Source organism: Pelophylax lessonae (assembly GCF_965119305.1).
Source record: "Pelophylax lessonae genome assembly, chromosome: 5".
Classification (NCBI taxonomy): Eukaryota; Metazoa; Chordata; class Amphibia; order Anura; family Ranidae; genus Pelophylax; species Pelophylax lessonae.
In genome coordinates, this window is record NC_138772.1 from 394844563 (window position 1) to 394864721 (window position 20159).

The following is a 20159-nucleotide window of genomic DNA, read 5'->3' on the forward strand; positions in this document are numbered from 1 at the left end:
GGTATACAGCCTTGTCTTACGCTGCCGGAGCCTCCAGCTATTGCCATACCTGGATAGACCGGAACCTCGCTATTGATCCCGTATCTCGCTACCCGATCATTCACTCATTACCGGACCGTTCAGCTTACTAATCTAACTAGTGAGAAGTACCCCACAGGGGATTCCTTCCTATCAAACTTACACTATCTACTTCTGCATACTAAGGACTGTTACTATCTATGCATTACTATTTCTATCATCTGCACTGTTACATAGATTGCTAGCTCTTGAGTATACTACCATCTATATCCTTGCACTAAGTTAGCCTCTCTTGTACACTCCATCTGCTATCCCCTACCACCTGTTATTGCACATGATTGCTAACCTATCTACCATCATCTACTACTCTCCTGAACATTACTATTGAGTACTCATCATTGCTATCACAACTCAGCCTGTCCTTTCAGCACATCACCTCTATACTATCATATACAACCTATCACTCCAGGAACATCTTATTGAGTGTTTGTATATTGTATGCTGAAGCAGGCTGGCCACAATGATGAGTCTGGAGAGTTGGACATGGTGATTCAACACATCTCTACATGACTACTGAGTGGAGATTCTGCAGCTGCAAATCCAACTCTCTAAACAAAACGCTAGAGCGTTACAGATTGAACGAACCTTTAAAAAATGGATTCAGCAGAATTAGCCACTCAAGTGATACAATTAACACAAAAGGTAGATGCATTAATCCTTGCTCTTACTGAAGTAAAAAATGAAAATCAGACTTTAAGACAGCAGATAGCCCGTGTTTCACAACTCACTGCTGCTCAACCTCGTGAGCCTAAAATAAACCCTCCTCTAGTGTTTACAGGTGATCGGAAAAAATTTTGTAAATTTAAAAATGCATGTCAATTGCTTTTTAATTTAAAACCTCGTACTTATACTACAGACCAAATTAAAGTCTGTACTACTATTTCATATTTATCGGGTGATCCACGGGCTTGGGCAGACTCTCTCTTTGAGAAAGAGGACCCTCTTCTCAACTCCTATCCTTTGTTCATAGCGGAACTCGCTAGCTTATATGAAGACCCCAATAGGCAGAGTACTGCTGATAGCCAATTGAGGGCTTTAAAACAAGGAAGGAGACCTGTTGAAGACTTCATAGCAGAGTTCAAAAGATGGACCCTTGATTCTGGGTGCAATGATGCATCTCTGCGAACTCAGTTCAGACTCGGTTTATCAGAAGCCGTTAAAGACGAGCTCGCCCGAGCGGATTTACCTGGCACTTTGGATGCCTTAATACAGCTCAGCATCAATATTGACAGGCGACTGCGAGAAAGAAAGGCTGAGAAGATGGGAATGCCATTGTCCAGTCCTTCTCAGGTTTCGCCCGTTGACCCTACTCCTATGGAGGTAGGAACGATACGCCCACCTTTATCGACTACTGAACAAGCCAGGAGAAGATCCGAAAACCTCTGCATGTACTGCGCCTCCTCGGATCATTTGATAAGCGTCTGTCCCCTTGTCCGCAAAAAAGACGGTGAGAGTTCACATGTCTTGCTGGGGGGGTTTAACGACTTCCTTTTCTAATCCCTATCTCTTTATTCATTTGACACTACAGTGGGACCAAATTAGGATCACCACCAAGGCTATGATCGACACAGGATCTTGTGGGAACTACATCGATACTCGTTTTGTTACCTTAAATAAAATACCTATTATTTCAAAACCTAAACCTGTCTCTGTTAGTTTCATTAACGGTATCCTGTTATCTTCTGGTCCAATCACCAATCAGACACAAGCACTCCTTGTTACTGCTAACGAGTCTCATGCGGAGACAACCACTTTTGATGTATTACCTTCACCACATTTTCCCATTATTTTGGGACTTCCCTGGTTACACATACATCAACCAACCATTGATTGGAAGACACAGACTCTAACCTTCCCTTCTCACTATTGCGAGATCATGTGTAACCTCCAATCATATAAAAAAATCCTGTCTATGGTGTCAGATGAAATTACACCACCACCATGCTACCAGGATCTGTCAGAAGTCTTCCTTGAGAAAAACGCTCAAGTGTTGCCTCCCCATAGGGACTATGATTGTTCTATTGATCTACTCCCTAATAGCAAATTACCTTTCGGTCATGTTTATCCTCTTTCTCAGGATGAACTTTCTCATCCCAAGGAATACTTGGATGAGAATTTAGCGAAAGGGTTCATCAGACCCTCTACTTCTTCCACAGCTGCAGGACTTTTCTTTGTCCGCAATAAGGATTCAAGTCTTAGGCCTATTATTGACTATAGGCAATTAAATACCATTACGATAAAGGATCGCTATCCTTTACCTCTCATTCCTGAACTCATTGAACAAGTGCCCGGAGCTACCTACTTCTCTAAATTGGACCTAAAAGGGGCATACAACCTAATCCGAATCCGTGACGGGGATGAGTGGAAAACAGCATTCAGAACCAGATACGGATTATTCTAATATCTTGTGATGCCTTTCGGGTTGTGTAATGCTCCCGCAGCTTTTCAGCGATTCATAAATGACATCTTCAGAGACTTACTTGATGTTTGTGTTGTGGTATATCTGGATGATATACTCATTTATTCTCAATCTTTGTCTGAACATATAAAACATGTAAGACTTGTGTTGTCCAGATTACTCGCACACAATTTATACGTAAAATTAAAAAAATGCCTATTTCATAAAGAAGAAGTACTATTCCTAGGATACATCATATGTAAGAACGGAATCAAAATGGATATGAGCAAGATATCGTGTATTCTGGATTGGCCTGTACCAACAACTTTTAAAGCATTACAACGATTCCTTGGATTCTCAAACTTCTATAGGAAGTTCATCAAGAACTTCTCTGCTATTGTGAGACCTCTCACACAACTTACAAGTGTAAAGAAACCATTTAAATGGTCTGAAGAAGCCAATAGAGCTTTCCGCTTGTTAAAATCAAGCTTCACTTCCGCTCCCATACTACGCCATCCAGACCCATCCCTCCAATATATACTGGAGGTAGATGCGTCAAATATGGCAGTAGGAGCAGTTCTCTCCCAACGACCAACAAATACTTCACCACTTCACCCAGTTGCTTTCTTCTCTAAATCATTAAGCAACCCAGAGGTGAATTACCCAGTGGGTGAAAAAGAGTTGCTTGCCATAAAACTGGCACTAGAGAATTGGTGACATCTACTTGAAGGTACTCGATTGCCAATACTCATATATACAGATCATAAAAATCTCCAATACCTTCAGACTAACAAGACCCTTTCCCACCGGCAGGTACGTTGGTCACTATTCTTCCTAAGATTCAACTTCCTAGTGACCTACACGCCTGCAGACAAAAACAAAAAAGCGGATGCGCTATCACGATTAACCAAAGATAACTGCGCCGAAATCCCTTCATTTCCTATAATACCCTATGATCGTATTGTTGGTGTTGTTCGCTCCCTGAAGGAAGAGATTCTGCACAGTATAGGACTGGATTCACCTCCACCACAACTAAGTGCTGATGCAGAAGGCTTCCTCTACTTTAACGACAAACTCTACATACCTCCTAGTATGCGTACCAAGATCTTGGAATTATCACATGACGTACCTATGGCAGGACATATGGGTATGACTAAGACATTTAATTTGCTCACCAGGCAGTTTTGGTGGCCTGATATGAAAACTTCTGTACAAAAGTTTGTTTCCTCATGTGACATCTGTGCAAGGTCCAAAATTGACACTACAAAACCATCTGGTCTACTTTGCAGTCTACCAATACCCCAGGTTCCATGGGAAGTTGTATCCTTGGACTTTATAGTAGAATTACCACCTTCCAGGGGATTTAATACCATCCTAGTGTCAGTGGACCATCTGACAAAGATGGCACATTTCATTTCTATTCGCAGACTACCTTCATCTAAACAAACAGCGGAATTACTAGTGAAACATGTGTTCAAGCTACATGGAATTCCAAAGACTCTTCTATCTGACCGAGGTTCACAGTTCATCTCCAAGTTCTGGAAAGCTCTATGTCATATACTACGTATTGAGCGAAAACTCACTTCTCCTTACCATCCTCAGACCAACGGACCAACTGAAAGAGTCAACCAGTGCATTGAACAATACCTACGTTGCTACACCTCATACCTACAGGATGATTGGGTGGACCTCCTCCCTCTGGCAGAATTTGCTTATAACAATGCAACCCACAGTACTACTAAGCAGAGTCCGTTCTACTTAAACTATGGATTTCATCCAACACTTCTTCCACCACGCATCCTTCCATCAAGTAACCCAGTAGCCTCAGATTATCTTACTTAACACCACCATCTCACATGCTCATAGCCAACAAAAAAGGTATTACGACCTTCGTAGAAAACCTTCTCCTCAATACGCTATTGGGGATCTCGTTTGGCTATCTACAAAAAATTTGAGGTTAAAGATACCCAGTAAAAAGCTTGGACCTCTATTTCTCTGACCTTTTCCAATTAAAAAGCTCATTGGAAGAGCTGCAGTGCAACTCACTTTACCGGCAGATCTTAGAATACATCCCATCTTTCACGTGTCGTTACTGAAACCACATGTTCCCAACCAAGGAATAAGGCCTACCATCTCGCCTCCACCTCCAGTACAAGTTGGAGGCGGAGAGGAATTTGAGATTAGGGAGATTTTGGATTCTCGTATCCACAGAGGAAAACTCCAATATCTCATAAAATGGAAGAACTATGGACCCCAAGACGACACCTGGTTGGATACTTCTGACGTTCACGCACCCAGGCTTATACGAAGGTTTCATCCCAAATACCCGGAGAGACCAGTGCTATAGGCCTTCCGGAGCCGGCCTTAAGGGGGGGTACTGTAAGATTCTGGTACCTTCGGTACCCTTATAGGTAATTTCCTTCTTCATATTGCATCCCACCTTTTCAGCTAGGTGGAACGCATATACCTTTAAGCCGCATGACGTCATCACTAAGCGCCGCTCTGAGCAGCTATTTCAATCGCCGGCTTCTCTCTCACAAATTGTTCGTTCAAACCGCATGGTATACAGCCTTGTCTTACGCTGCCGGAGCCTCCAGCTATTGCCATACCTGGATAGACCGGAACCTCGCTATTGATCCCGTATCTCGCTACCCGATCATTCACTCATTACCGGACCGTTCAGCTTACTAATCTAACTAGTGAGAAGTACCCCACAGGGGATTCCTTCCTATCAAACTTACACTATCTACTTCTGCATACTAAGGACTGTTACTATCTATGCATTACTATTTCTATCATCTGCACTGTTACATAGATTGCTAGCTCTTGAGTCTACTACCATCTATATCCTTGCACTAAGTTAGCCTCTCTTGTACACTCCATCTGCTATCCCCTACCACCTGTTATTGCACATGATTGCTAACCTATCTACCATCATCTACTACTCTCCTGAACATTACTATTGAGTACTCATCATTGCTATCACAACTCAGCCTGTCCTTTCAGCACATCACCTCTATACTATCATATACAACCTATCACTCCAGGAACATCTTATTGAGTGTTTGTATATTGTATGCTGAAGCAGGCTGGCCACAATGATGAGTCTGGAGAGTTGGACATGGTGATTCAACACATCTCTACATGACTACTGAGTGGAGATTCTGCAGCTGCAAATCCAACTCTCTAAACAAAACGCTAGAGCGTTACAGATATGCACCAACTCCAATGTATCCAAAGAACTCCAAACGACTCCTCTTTTAATATCACTAAACCTGGGAATGGACTCCCACAAAGTTATACAGCAAATAAATAAAATCACAGTCTAACCAAAGGTTCTCATTGCACTGCTACATGGAAGCCTTGACAAGACCACTCTGTATAGTACAGCACTAACTCTAGTCTATGAGATCTTCCATGTTGGAATACATATGGCAATAGATCAATGGAGGACAGGACCTGGGAATATTCCTACACTATTTATATATCTATTCACATATTCATTTATTTGATATTTGTTCATTTATCACATCCTTTTGCGCGGGTTAGTTGGTATTATCACCACATCATTTTTTCCTAAGATATACATCGTATTGACTTCTTGGATGTCACCATCAAGAAGGACAACGAAGGCCACATTTCAACCACACTCTTCCATAAACCGACGGCAGCAAACACCATATTGCATGCCACTAGTGCCCATACCACACCGTTAATCAAATCGTCAAAGTCAATACTTAAGTCTTCGCAGAAACTGCTCTAATATGTCCGCCTTTAAGATCGAAGCGGATGGCCTCAGAAATAAACTCCTCCAACGTGGCTACTCCCACACTTGCCTCAAAAAAGCCTATCGAAGAGCGATTCTACCGACCAGACAGGACCTCATTTTCAAACCTAAAAAGGAACCTGTCCCTCAAATATTAACCCCTTACCAAACACGTATGATCACTAAATACACCAAACAACATAAACAGATATACAAAATCCTCAATAAGTATTGGCACCTTCTTACTGTAGACCCGAAATTGAATCCTTTCATCACAGAGAGACCACAGATTACCTATGGAAAGGCGCGATACCCCAAAGACCACCTAATCACGAGTTAATTCATTGGCGAATATAGAGGTGACCCCTGTAAAAGACTCTGCACTTTCAGATATGGGGGATGTAACTTATTCCGATACATAAACCTTAACAATAATATAATACTACCTAATGGAAAACAGTGCGGACAAAGGGTTCTACCCGAAACGCGTCAGGTCGAAATTTTGGGAAACTTTCTTATGCCATCGCCTTATGTTTCCATAGCAACACATTTTTACCGCATGTATTTTCTTTTAATATTATATGTAATTTTGTATGTTATTTTCAAGCTGGATGTTTAATACATTTATATGTTTTTACATTTGTGCACACAGTTTGATTACTTGGATGGTCAACTGCCAAAAAAAAAACGCCCCTAGGGGAATTTTCCTTTTTCCATGATTTTGCTATCTGGGCATATTATTGATCATATTATTTATATAGATCATATCATCAAAATATTGTTTTGTGCCACCTCATTTCTCATTTCTCAGCATTAATAAAAGAGAGGCTGCACAATGAAAAGTTGGTCTTTGTAAAGAAAATGCAATAGGCATTAGTGATGAGGAGGGTTGGATGATGACATGTCAGGCCTTACCTGAGTGCCCATGAATATAGAGGAGGAAAGTGAGGAAGGGTCAAAACATCAACGAGTCAGGATGACACCTATCTGGGGCAAATTGCAGAGGAATAGAGCCACCACATTCAACCAGATAGCACTGTTTCATAGGTGCATGCCACCAGAATCCCTAGGTCCCTTACACATTGCTCAGTAGTCTGAGAATGTTTTCATGTATGTTCTGCAGACAACACCAGAGCGGTTTGCAAACTCTTTCTGCAGCATATCAAGCATGATAAATCTACCAGTCATTTTAGTACCACATGCTTAAGGAAACACAAAAGTTTGATGGAGCAGTACATAAAGTCAAAAGCTTTCAATCCTCCTCTGTCTCACCTTTTCAGCTCTTCTAGAATTTCAAAGGACTAACCATTTATATCTGTGGTTTGAAATAGGGATGATCGAACGGTTCGGGTCCACCATCGGTTCGACCCGAACATTGGGTGTTCGAGGTTCGGCCGAATTTAGAACTTTTTTCAATAATTGGCTTTTTTATCAAAAATTACAATTTTTAAGAACTTTTTTTGTTTGATTTTGTGTCTGGGGGGTCTAAAAGGTGTACCTGTGAAGTTTCATCTCTGTAGCATGTCCAGAACCAGAAAAAAAGATCATATGGGTGTTAAAGTTAAAGGAGGGTCCCGACCCACATCCCTGTTCTACTGAAAAATTATCTTTTTTTTTTCATGGTTCTGGACATGCTACAGAGCTGAAACTTCACATGCACACCTTTTAGACCCCCCCAGATACGAAATCCAAAGTAAAAATCAAAAAATCTCTCTTTTTTTAAAAATTTTTTCAATAATTGGCTTTTTTATCAAAAATGACAATTTTTAAGAACTTTTTTTTGTGTGATTATTAGTTAATGGGGCATGACCCAGAACCCTAGGCACTTTTTAGGGGCATTTATTGGGTTTTAGGGCTTCAAAATTGTGTTTTTTGATTACTGAAGTTCGGGTCCCATTGATTTCAATGGGGTTCTGAAATCCGAACCGAACTTTTGGAAAATTCGGGTGTTCTGGTCGAACCAAACTTTTCAAAAGTTCGATCATCCTTAGTTTGAAATGATAGGAATGGACAAGGGGTTTAGCCGTATAACTTATGGTACACTAAGCCGTGAAGAGGGTCAGCATTAGCCACGTCTGGTAGGGTCAAACACTCTCATAGTCTACTAGCCTCAACTGCAATCTCCAACGACATCCTTTCTTTGAAGATGTAGGTGTCTCTTCCCCAGACGTTGGAGCTGAAGAAAAAAATACATCAAGTCATCCCTATACTAAGCATCTCAATGTCAACTTGCTACAAAATTTCTGGCTTTACCACTGCTCCCATTCCAGCGAGTGGAGACTGCCCCATTCCATGAAATGCGAAACCTGTGCTGTACCACATTCTCAGGTTCCCAGCCACCATTTTTTTTTACCCAGAAGGCCACCCCAACCCTCCACCAGTATTTTGAAGGCACTCAGTCAGTGCCACAGTACACATAACCACATATACCTAGTCTATTAAGCACGGGCACAGACATTACTTCTCCTTAACAGCTTACAGGGTCAATTTTCAGGCAGCAGAGAAGGATGCAAGACAGGGCACCTTGCTGGACCTGGTAGCACCACCCCATATTGTCCTGCTCGGGGATGGTGACACTACTTCCCCCATTTTTTAATTGAGCTCACTTAGTAAATTCTCAGAGCCACTAGTCCCTCTTAAAGTGATTGTAATGTCTCTCATCAGAATAACAAATGTGTTTTACTTACCTGCTCTGTTGCAGTGGTTTTGCACAGAGCAGCCCAGATCCTCTTTTTTTCAGGTCCCTCTTCTGTGATTCTGGCCCCTCCCTCCTGTTCAGTGCCCCCACAGCAAGCTGCTTGCTGTGGGGGCACCTGAGCCAAGTCACAGCTCCCTGTGTTGATTCAGACACAGATCCCCAATCCGCCCCCCCCTCTCCCCTGATTGGCTAGTTGACTTTGATTGACAGCAGCGGCAGCCAATGGCGCCACTGTTGTGTCTCGGCCAAGCAGGAGGGAAAATCTCGGACAGCTGAGACACTTGTGGATATCGCTGGACAGACAGGGACCTCAGGTAAGTGTTAGGGGCTTAGGGGGGCTGCTACACACAGAAGTATTTTCATCTTAATGCATAGAATGCATTAAGATAAAAAAATCTTCTGCCTTTACAACTCCTTTAAGTGACATGGCCCATGTAAAAACACTGCAGCTGGTATGCTTGGGGGACACTGGGGTCAAGATTCTGTCAGCTCTTAAGGGGAAGACTGAAAGTTGGCTGATTCCATTCCAGCTTGTGCCAGAAAGTTTACACACTTGCCTTGCACACGTCTCCAACCTGGTTGTTCATAGATTTATAGTTAGGTACCCGGATTTCCAGGATGTCATGTGGCGGGCCAGAGAGTGTGTGGCCATTTCAGGCAGTCATACCCAGCCACTGCTCAGCTGGCTGAAATATAGCTGCACCACCAGCTGTCTGTCAATTGCCTGATATGGGTTATGTCTACCCACTGGAACATGACCTTGACCATGCCACAGACTCTGCATTTGACTCACAGGCTACAATAAAGCATTGGTGTAAATATGGGATAAGGACTGGCTCTGAAAATTTGTGACAGATGGGCTCATTCCACTTATCCCCCTCCTCCCCTCCAAGCACTGTCATTGATCCCATTCCCCGCCTCAACCCAAGCACTACTACTGATCCCACCACCCCAAGCACTGCCACTCATCCCATCAACCCCCAGCACTGCCACTAATTACACCTTCCAATCCACCCCACTACTGTCACTGATGCCATTCCATCTCAATTACATCTCTGAATTTCTCTAGACCATACAGGTTTCATTCCTAAGAGACATACCACTGATATTCTCCGATTGGTCACCGGTATTATCCAGGATGCGAATAATACTCCCACTCTGTACTTCTTCTGAGCCTTGTCATACACAAAGCCTTTGATAGTGTCACCTGGCCATATCTGAACTACCTTTTATTTAAATATGGCTTTAAAATGGATTTCTACATGGCTTGCAGGCCCTCTCGGTGCAAAACTAGGGTGCCCTCTCTCACCCCTCCCTTTCACACTATCAATCAAGCCATTGGCCTGTGTTTTTATATGTAACATCAGTATTAACCACTTTACCACCGGAGGATTTTGCTGTCTTACGTCTGGGCCACTTTTTGCGATTCGGCACTGTGCAACTTTAACTGACAATTGCGCGGTCGTGCGACGCCATACCCAAACTAAATTTATGTCCCTTTTTTTCCCACAAACAGAGCTTTCTTTTGGTGGTATTTGATCACCTGTGCGATTTTTACTTTTTGCGCTATAAACAAAAAAAGAGCGTACATTTTGAAAAAATAACAATATTTTTCACATTTTTTTATATGCAATTCCCCCCCAAAAAATGTAAAAATCTAATTTTTTTAAAAATTTTTGGCCAATTTGTTTTCTGCTACCTATGTTTGGTAAAAAAAATCACAAGCATATTTTGATTGGTTTGCGCAAAAGTTATTGCGTTTACTAACTAAGAGAAAGATTTCTGTCATTTTTGGTGTTTTTTTTTTTTAACGAGTAATGGCGGCGATCTGCGATTTTTTTTTTTTTGCGGGGCTGCGACATTGCGGCGGACATATCAGACCCTTGACTGACATTTTTTACACTTTTGGGGGTACCAGTGACATTACTACAGTAATCAGTGCTATACATATGCACCGTTACTGTAAAAATGACACTGGCAGAGGAGGGGTTCATTTTATTGGAGAGGGAGGGGTTAATGTATGCCTGGTGCTTACTAACGTGTGTGGGGGAGGTGACTGTATGACACAAGGACAGATCGCAGGTTCAGCTATGCTGAACCCTGCAATCTGACCCTGCCTGTCACTTAGGAGATCCGCCCGCTTGTGTAAACACAAGCGGGCGGATCTCCACACTTGATTCCCCGACGATCGGGGAAGAGCAGCGGTGATCGCTGCTGCTCCTCCCCTGGCCCGACTCCCGCTGTGACTGAATACAGCGGGAGCGAGCCTCCGGCGGCGCGCGCACACCGCCGAGAAAGGGGAATGTCTGCCGACGTAGTACTACGTCATCAGACGTTATCGAGCCACTTTGCCGCAGTAGTGCTCTAGTAAGCAGACGGCAAGTGGTTAAGGAATAAAACAAGGGTACTAGGGAGTTTAAGCTTGTACGTTGATGATGTTTGCTCATTTTTTACAGATCCATCATTTTACTCCCCAGTCTTATCTCAACCTAAAAGCTTAGATCATTTGGTTGCTACCTCTGTATGTACTGTACATCATTTAATTTTTCCTGGTGCAATTAGTCCCTCCTCTATCTGGGGATTAACCTCACTCTGTCTTTTTATTTGCTTTACCAAATAAACTACCCTCCAATGTTTTCTCACAATTTGCTTTACTGTAGCCTTCCTATTATATTTTGTTCCTTGATAAGGTTATGGCTATCAAGATGTTCATCTTTCCCAAACTGTTCTTCTATTTTCATGCACTTCCAATTTATATCTTCAAATACACAGTTGATTATTTTTAAAAAAGAACTGAATACATTTGTATGGCATTGTAGGATGCCAAGATTTAGCAAATCCTTACTCTATAGACCCCAAGCATTGGGGGCATTAGGTCTACCAAACATATGACACTATTTTATGGTGGCCTCATTTACACAATTAGCCCAATGGCATGCTCCTATATTCCATGTTCCCTGGCTTAAAGCAGTTTCAGTTTCTTATTACCATCTTCCAGGTCTACTATGATTAAAATGTATTTGTCCTAGAGCAATGGTCTCCCTGAATCTATAATAAAAAAATCCAAGTGTCTCTGCATCCAGTGTCCCTGTGTCTGTGGGATTGCGCTACTGCGCATGTGCCCCACGGAAAGCCATTGGGAGCGCAGAGACTTCACCCCACCCTACTTCAGTCTGTTAGGGCAGGACTTCTCAAACTGTGGGTGGTAACCCACAGCCGCATCTGAGTGAATAGCCGGCAGTCACTGCTGCCAGCCCATAACAACTGCCTTTTCACATTATGGTGATGAATTCTGTCATGAACAATAAAAGCCATTTAAATGTTGTATTCAATGTACTTCATAATGCACATATATATTAAAGACTTTGCATTTCATTCTACACAATATATATATATTAGAAACAAATAAATACAGCATTGCACTTCAGCATGTGATCAGCTCTGCAGTTCAGTGGGTAATTTGCATAAACCACTCCCACCTACCAATCAGACAGTAGAAGTTATATGCTCAGCAGCACACATAGGCTCTGTGTACACCATCGTGGTTACATAGCAGATAAGTAGAGAGAGAGAGTAGGAGGCGTCTCATTACTCTGTGAAGCTGACATTTTGTACTGTGTATTATATATATATATATATATATATATATATATATATATATATATATATATATATAGTGCCTTGCGAAAGTATTCGGCCCCCTTGAACTTTGCTACCTTTTGCCACATTTCAGGCTTTAAACATAAAGATATAAAACTGTAATTTTTTGTGAAGAATCAACAACAAGTGGGACACAATCATGAAGTAGAACAACATTTATTGGATATTTCAAACTTTGTTAACACATAAAAAACTGAAAAATTGGGCGTGCAAAATTATTCAGCCCCTTTATTTTCAGTGCAGCAAACTCTCTCCAGAAGTTCAGTGACGATCTCTGAATGATCCAATGTTGACCTAAATGACTAATGATGATAAATAGAATCCACCTGTGTGTAATCAAGTCTCCATATAAATGCACCTGCACTGTGATAGTCTCAGAGGTCTGTTTAAAGTGCAGAGAGCATCATGAAGAACAAGGAACACACCAGGCAGGTCCGAGATACTGTTGTGGAGAAGTTTAAAGCCGGATTTGGATACAAAAAGATTTCCCAAGCTTTAAACATCCCAAGGAGCACTGTGCAAGCGATAATATTGAAATGGAAGGAGTATCAGACCACTGCAAATCTACGAAGACCTGGCCGTCCCTCTAAACTTTCAGCTCATATAAGGAGAAGACTGATCAGAGATGCAGCCAAGAGGCCCATGATCACTCTGGATGAACTGCAGAGATCTACAGCTGAGGTGGGAGACTCTGTCCATAGGACAACAATCAGTCATATTCTGCACAAATCTGGCCTTTATGGAATAGTGTCAAGAAGTAAGCCATTTCTTAAAGATATCCATTAAAGGTGTTGTTTAAAGTTAGCCACAAGCCACCTGGGAGACACACCAAACATGTGGAAGAAGGTGCTCTGGTCAGATGAAACCAAAATCAAACTTTTTGGCAACAATGCAAAACGTTATGTTTGGCGTAAAAGCAACAGAGCTCATCACCCTGAACACACCATCCCCACTGTCAAACATGGTGGTGGCAGCATCATGGTTTGGGCCTGCTTTTCTTCAGCAGGGACAGGGAAGATGGTTAAAATTGACGGGAAGATGAATGGAGCCAAATACAGGACCATTCTGGAAGAAAACCTGATGGAGTCTGCAAAAGACCTGAGACCGGGAAGGCGATTTGTCTTCCAACAAGACAATGATCCAAAACATAAAGCAAAATCTACAATGGAATGGTTCACAAATAAACATATCCAGGTGTTAGAATGGCCAAGTCAAAGTCCAGACCTGAATCCAATCGAGAATCTGTGGAAAGAACTGAAAACTGCTGTTCACAAATGCTCTCCATCCAACCTCACTGAGCTCGAGCTGTTTTGCAAGGAGGAATGGGCAAAAATTTCAGTCTCTCGATGTGGAAAACTGATAGAGACATACCCCAAGCGACTTACAGCTGTAATCGCAGCAAAAGGTGGCGCTACAAAGTATTAACTTAAGGGGGCTGAATAATTTTGCACGCCCAATTTTTCAGTTTTTTATTTGTTAAAAAAGTTTGAAATATCCAATAAATTTCGTTCCACTTCATGATTGTTTCCCACTTGTTGATTCTTCACAAAAAATTACAGTTTTATATCTTTATGTTTGAAGCCTGAAATGTGGCGAAAGGTTGAAAAGTTCAAGGGGGCCGAATACTTTTGCAAGGCACTGTATATAGGAATATTGTCTGATTAGAGAACACAAACACAGTTCTTATCGGGGCACGTTAAAGGGGGACTCTGACGGCAATATTAAGGGGGAATTGGACTGCAATATTAAGGGGGACTTGGACTGCAATATTAAGGGGGACTCGGACGGCAATATTAAGGGGGACTCTGACAGAGAGCTCCTCATTGTATTGGGGTGTGGTCAGGCAATGGTGCCGTAGAGTCTCATTTCCACATGGCTCCGTGATCCGAGAGGTGCTATTGCCCTGTGCAGCTAGTGATTTCCCTCCCTCCTCTTTGCCTGGTGCTGCGAGACTACAGGGGACTCAGGCAGACATCAGCAGAGCCGATATTTCGGCATATTTTTTGAGACATACCCCTCTGACTGGTCAGTCAGCAAAGGACCGCTCCAAGATGGCGCCGACCCGCCCGCCCGCAGTGGGACATGCGGCGGGTAAACGGATTGAGAAGGAAAGCGCCCCTCTGATGGAGACACAGGACGCCCGTGCAAAGAGTCCACACCATTCAGCCTCCCCAATGGCACCCCATCTGGACATGGCAGTCTCAGACTATGGAATGGCAGGAAATCCTCGCTACCATACCCACTAAACAAGACATCACAGAGATGGCGGCATCCATCGTAAGTACTCTTACTCAAGAGATTAGCTCACTTAAACAACAAATAGATTACATAGAAAACAGAGTGGAAGTGGTAGAATCAGGACACATCATATTATCTTCCAAAGTAACTGCCCTAGAAACTTCAAATACAGTAATACAAAGGCAGATACAAATCCTGCAATTGCAACAAGATGATGCAAAAAATCGCAGCAGACGAAATAATGTTTGGCTACGTGGAATCCCAGAGCTAATCTAGGGCCCAGAATTGAGGTCTAAAATAACCGCAATTTTTAATAAGCTCTTAGAGAGACCCCCACAGAGGCAATAGAACTTGACCGGGTCCACAGAGCACGTGCCCCCCGAAGTATAGGCAAAGACTACCCATGGGATGTGCTAGTAAGAGTACATTTTTTCTCTATTAAGGAAGAGATCATGAGGAAAGCCTGGGCAAAGGGTCCTATGGAAAATTAGGGGTTTACCACACGCTTACTCCCAGACCTTTACCGGCGCACATTAAAGATGTGAGCCCTCCTGAAGCCTCTATTGGAGGTAATACGCTCAGTGGGAGCTACTTATCATTGGGGGCACCCCTTCCACCTGGTTGTTCAGAAGGGGGGGTCCTCTTATGTCTTATGTTGGTTGGACCAAGCACCGGGACTCTTCACTTTTTTGGACACCCCACAAATCCTTATCCCTGACTGGCTAGAGGAACCCCGTAACCAACCCTCTTTAACCCCCCTTTTCAATAGATCTCAATATTTAAGGGACCAGCAACAACATGGAACTGATATCTCTAGAAACATACGAGAAGATCCCGGGCCTACTGTGTGAAGAGTTCAAATCAATAATATTATGTGTATAATACTCTTAGAAGCCTTTTGATATCTTTGGGCCCCTTAGGGGCCAGGGGAACATGGTAATAGAGGAGGGAGGGATATGTGATATATAATAAGTGGGGGGGGGGGTGGGATACAGGGGAGAATGGACCCATAAGATGAAGCCACAGGAAGGGAGTAAATAATGTGATGTAGCTATTATTGTGCTGTGATCAAGACCACAATATCCCTCCATATTGCTTTAACTTTTTCTCCCCTGTTTCTATCTCCCCATATGTTTCAATAAGATATAGGGCGGTCGCTTGCGGGCTGGGGCTATGTGCACTCATATTTTGTATTTTTTCTTTCTTTTTTTGGTTATTTTGTACACTCTACGGAGCTATTAGGCCTTCTACCTCCCTCATATTAGGCCGCGCTAAACTGCGCAAGGTTAAATATTAACCCTTATTTAGATGTATTACGTGCGGACCGATAGGAAGGGGGAAGAAAAATAAAAGTATAAATAAAAATCTATCTGTTTTTCCTTTTTCTCCCCTTCTTTTTTTTTTACCTCCTTTTTTATTTTTACCACCTTGTTTTTTTTTTTTTTTTTCAACCTCTCTTTCTTTCTTTTTCTTTTCTCTTTTTTCCCCCACCCATCCGGCAGAGACAGGGACACAAAGGTGAGACATGGCGGCTCCAGCAGGTGAGACGATATCAGATCTTAAATTGACCACTTTAAACGTCTGAGGGCTGTCCACCCCGGAAAAACGATCACGACTGTTATCTGATATGCGACGAAGCCATACTCATATAGCGTTTTTCCAGGAAACCTACTTTAAGAAAGATCTGATCCCCAGACTGTATAATAGGGATTTTCCTTGGGCATACCACGCCCCCTCGCCCATCCCTAAAGCGAAAGGCGTGAGTATAGTCATATCCAAAAATATACCATGGGCATTTAGGGCCCTAGAGGCCGACCCCCAGGGCAGGTATTTGATGATTAAAGGGATGCTGGGACAAAGACTAATTACTCTTGTGAATGTTTATTTCCCCAATGCCAATCAAATACCCTTCATGCAGTCTTTAACATCGACTATATTGGAATTCCGTGAGGGGCATCTGATAATGGGGGGAGACTTCAATTTTTCACCAGAGCCCCTCATAGACACTTCACGAGGAATATCCCAGCTATCGTACTCTCGATTAAACAGATTGAAGAGGGAAATATCCCTTTTAGATCTGGTTGACCCATGGCGAATAATGCACCCTGGGGAGAGGGACTATATCTACTATTCAGCTACACACAATATCTACTCCAGAATAAATAGATTTATGGTATCCCAGAACGACCTACCTCTGATTGCTGCTACTCATATAGATTCATTTTCCTTTTCAGATCATGTACCTGTTCATCTGTTGTTTGAGTGGGACTCTGGACCACTGAGATTAGTGACATGGAGATTAAATGAAACTCTCCTGCAGATTCCCACTGCCAGGGCTGAAATTGATGTAGCCCTGACAGAGTATTTCACGAATAACACTGACCCGTTACAAGCACCCGGGATAACATGGGAAGCACATAAGTGTGTTATTCGGGGAGTAATAATGAGGATAGGCTCCAGACACAAGCGAGATCGAGAGTCGGCGGTAACCTAGCTTTATGAACATATTACAACATTAAGCTCTTCCCATAAACAGTCTCTGGCGAAAGAACAAGCAAAAACAAGGAAGAAAGCCGCTCAGGTGCAAGTTCAGCACTCGGTGCAGGTCAGATCCGCCATCCAAGCATGTAGACATCCAAAAGAGAGAGACCGCACTCAAAAGATGTTAAATAAAAATCCTTAGGACTCGGATTGGATAGTGAGATGTATAAACAAGAAGCTCTTAGACAGTTTGGAGATACGTCTACATATCTCCTCTTAAAAGGTGATCCCACCAATAGCTTCAAAAAAGAGCTTACAGCCTTGATAGAGGAAGGTGTCTTTTTAGGTATTTTTTCCACTAAGGATATCGATAAACTTGTTCCAGAGTTTCCTATTACGCCCATTTTCCACCATCTCCCAAAGGTCCACAAGGGTTTAGATCCGGTCCTGGGACGACCCATTGTCTCAGGTATCGGGTCCCTTTGTGAGAAACTTGGGGAATGGTTGGACGGGCAACTACAATATCTAGTTCAAAATCTTCCAGGTTTCTTGAAAGACACCAAACATTTATTGAATGTCATGGATGATTTTGTATGGAAGGAACATTATGTGTGGATCACATGCGATGTAACGAGCCTGTACTCGTCTATACCTCATAGTCTGGCACTACAGGCTATTAAAATTACTTTATCGCAGAGTACCAATCTCACCACTGATGTTCAAGCTTATATCCTTGAAGTGCTAAATTTTCTTCTCACACATAATTACTTCTCATTCGATGGGGATTTCTACCTCCAAAGATGTGGGGCAGCGATGGGAGCTAAGTTCTCCCCCTCTCTCGCCAACCTTTACATGGGCTGGTGGGAGAGACCCCACATCTTTGGAGGTGGAAATCCCTTCAGAGATCAGATCGCTCTGTTTCTTAGATACATTGACGATCTGGTCTTTGTCTGCCATCGGGACGTCAGTATAGAGGCATTCCTGGAATACCTTAACAACAACTCTCTGAACCTTAAATTTACGGGACATAGTAGTCCAGATAGAATTGAGTTCCTGGATGTTGCCCTGAGCCACTCTAATGACAAAGTCATTACTAATTTGTATAGAAAACCACTTTCAGGGAACAGTCTTTTACATGCTAAATCCAGTCATCCTATACACACAGTCAAAGGAATACCTGTGGGACAGTTCCTACGATTACGCAGGATATGCAGTAACATCTCAGATTTCAAATTGGAGGCTGTTTCCCTACAAACTAGGTTTCTTGCCCGGGGATACCCGAGATGGATGATTGATAGAGCTTACATCATAGCCCTTAACAGTGACCGCAGTGACCTCTTGGACAATAACAGATCCTCTAATTCCAGAGACTATCGGGTTAAAACCCGTGATCTCATGTCCCACAAACATGCCAACTATAAAGCAAACAAAAAATTCAATACATGTACCAAATTTACCAGACTAGTTCCTTCCATCACACTATCCCTTCCCTATAGTTTGGAGTTTCAGAAAGTCAAAGCTATTATTTACAAACATTTACCACTTCTGAGCACTGATGATATCTGTGCCAATTTTCTAAACAAAGGGGTTAATATAGTGGCAAAAAGGGCAACAACTCTAGGTAACTCGTTATCCCCTAGTCTATATCAATCCAACAAAAAAAATAATCACCAGTCCTTAACTTGGCTACACTGCAGGGGTAATTACAAATGCGGCATGACCGACTGTGTTACCTGTCCCCACATTATTCAAAAGAGTGTTTTCACCTCTTCTGCTAATAAAAAAATCTTCCATATGGATAAGTTTTTTAACTGTAATACACAGTATGTTGTATATCTTATAACCTGTAAAGCCTGTTTAATACAATATGTGGGTAGGACTACCCGCAGATTGAAAGATAGGTTCAGAGAGCATCTAAGTGACATTCGACTATTAAAGTCCACGAATGTGGCACGTCACTTTAATAATCACCATGGAGGGGATGCCACCTTGGTACAGGTCCAAGTTATAGAGCGCATCACTAAACCTATCAGGGGCGGAGATATATTTCACCTGTTGTGTAAGAAAGAAGTCTCTTGGATTTTTAGACTACAAACTCGTATACCGCAGGGACTTAACTTCGAATGGGACGTCACTCATTTTTATGAGTGAGTTTCCCCTTCTTTTCCCTACTTGTGTAATACTACCTAATTCCAGTTAATATGCATATATATGGTTGATTGTCTCTATTTGCACATGTAATTATATCTATGAACTCCACCTCAAAATTCGGATTATATGCTCGCATTATTTGCAATAAAACACGGTCTTTGGGTGGTTTTGATCCTCCAATAGACCGTCTTGTTTGCCTCCAAATTTGCTGTTCTACATGTGTATCTCCGTCTTGGAGTGTCCCCGTAAGTTCATTGAGTTTTGAACTTTCCCTTTTTTTATCTTTTGTTTTTTGCTTTTTACTCTCCTCTGGTCATAGCTTCATCTTATATTGATACACATTTGACCATTTGCTATGTTCCAGTTGATATTGTTGTGGTCGTCGTGTCTCCTAGGCAACCAGTTTCCAATGGGCCATATATATGCATATTCTTATACCTTGGCTGCATATTGTTGTCGTTTTTCATTGAGTGTCTGAGTGTCACACCATTGAATTTTCAGGTTTTAATATTCCATGGTTGGGGTTGTTTCCCACTTTCTTGACACCGATCTTATATTCTATTTATTTATATATTTTTCTGCTCTACAGGACTTTACTATGGATGCACCCATATCATGTCTAATCTTGTTCATATTTATATTCATTTTCATTTTTGATTATTCATTCGTGGTTTTTTGATATGTGCATC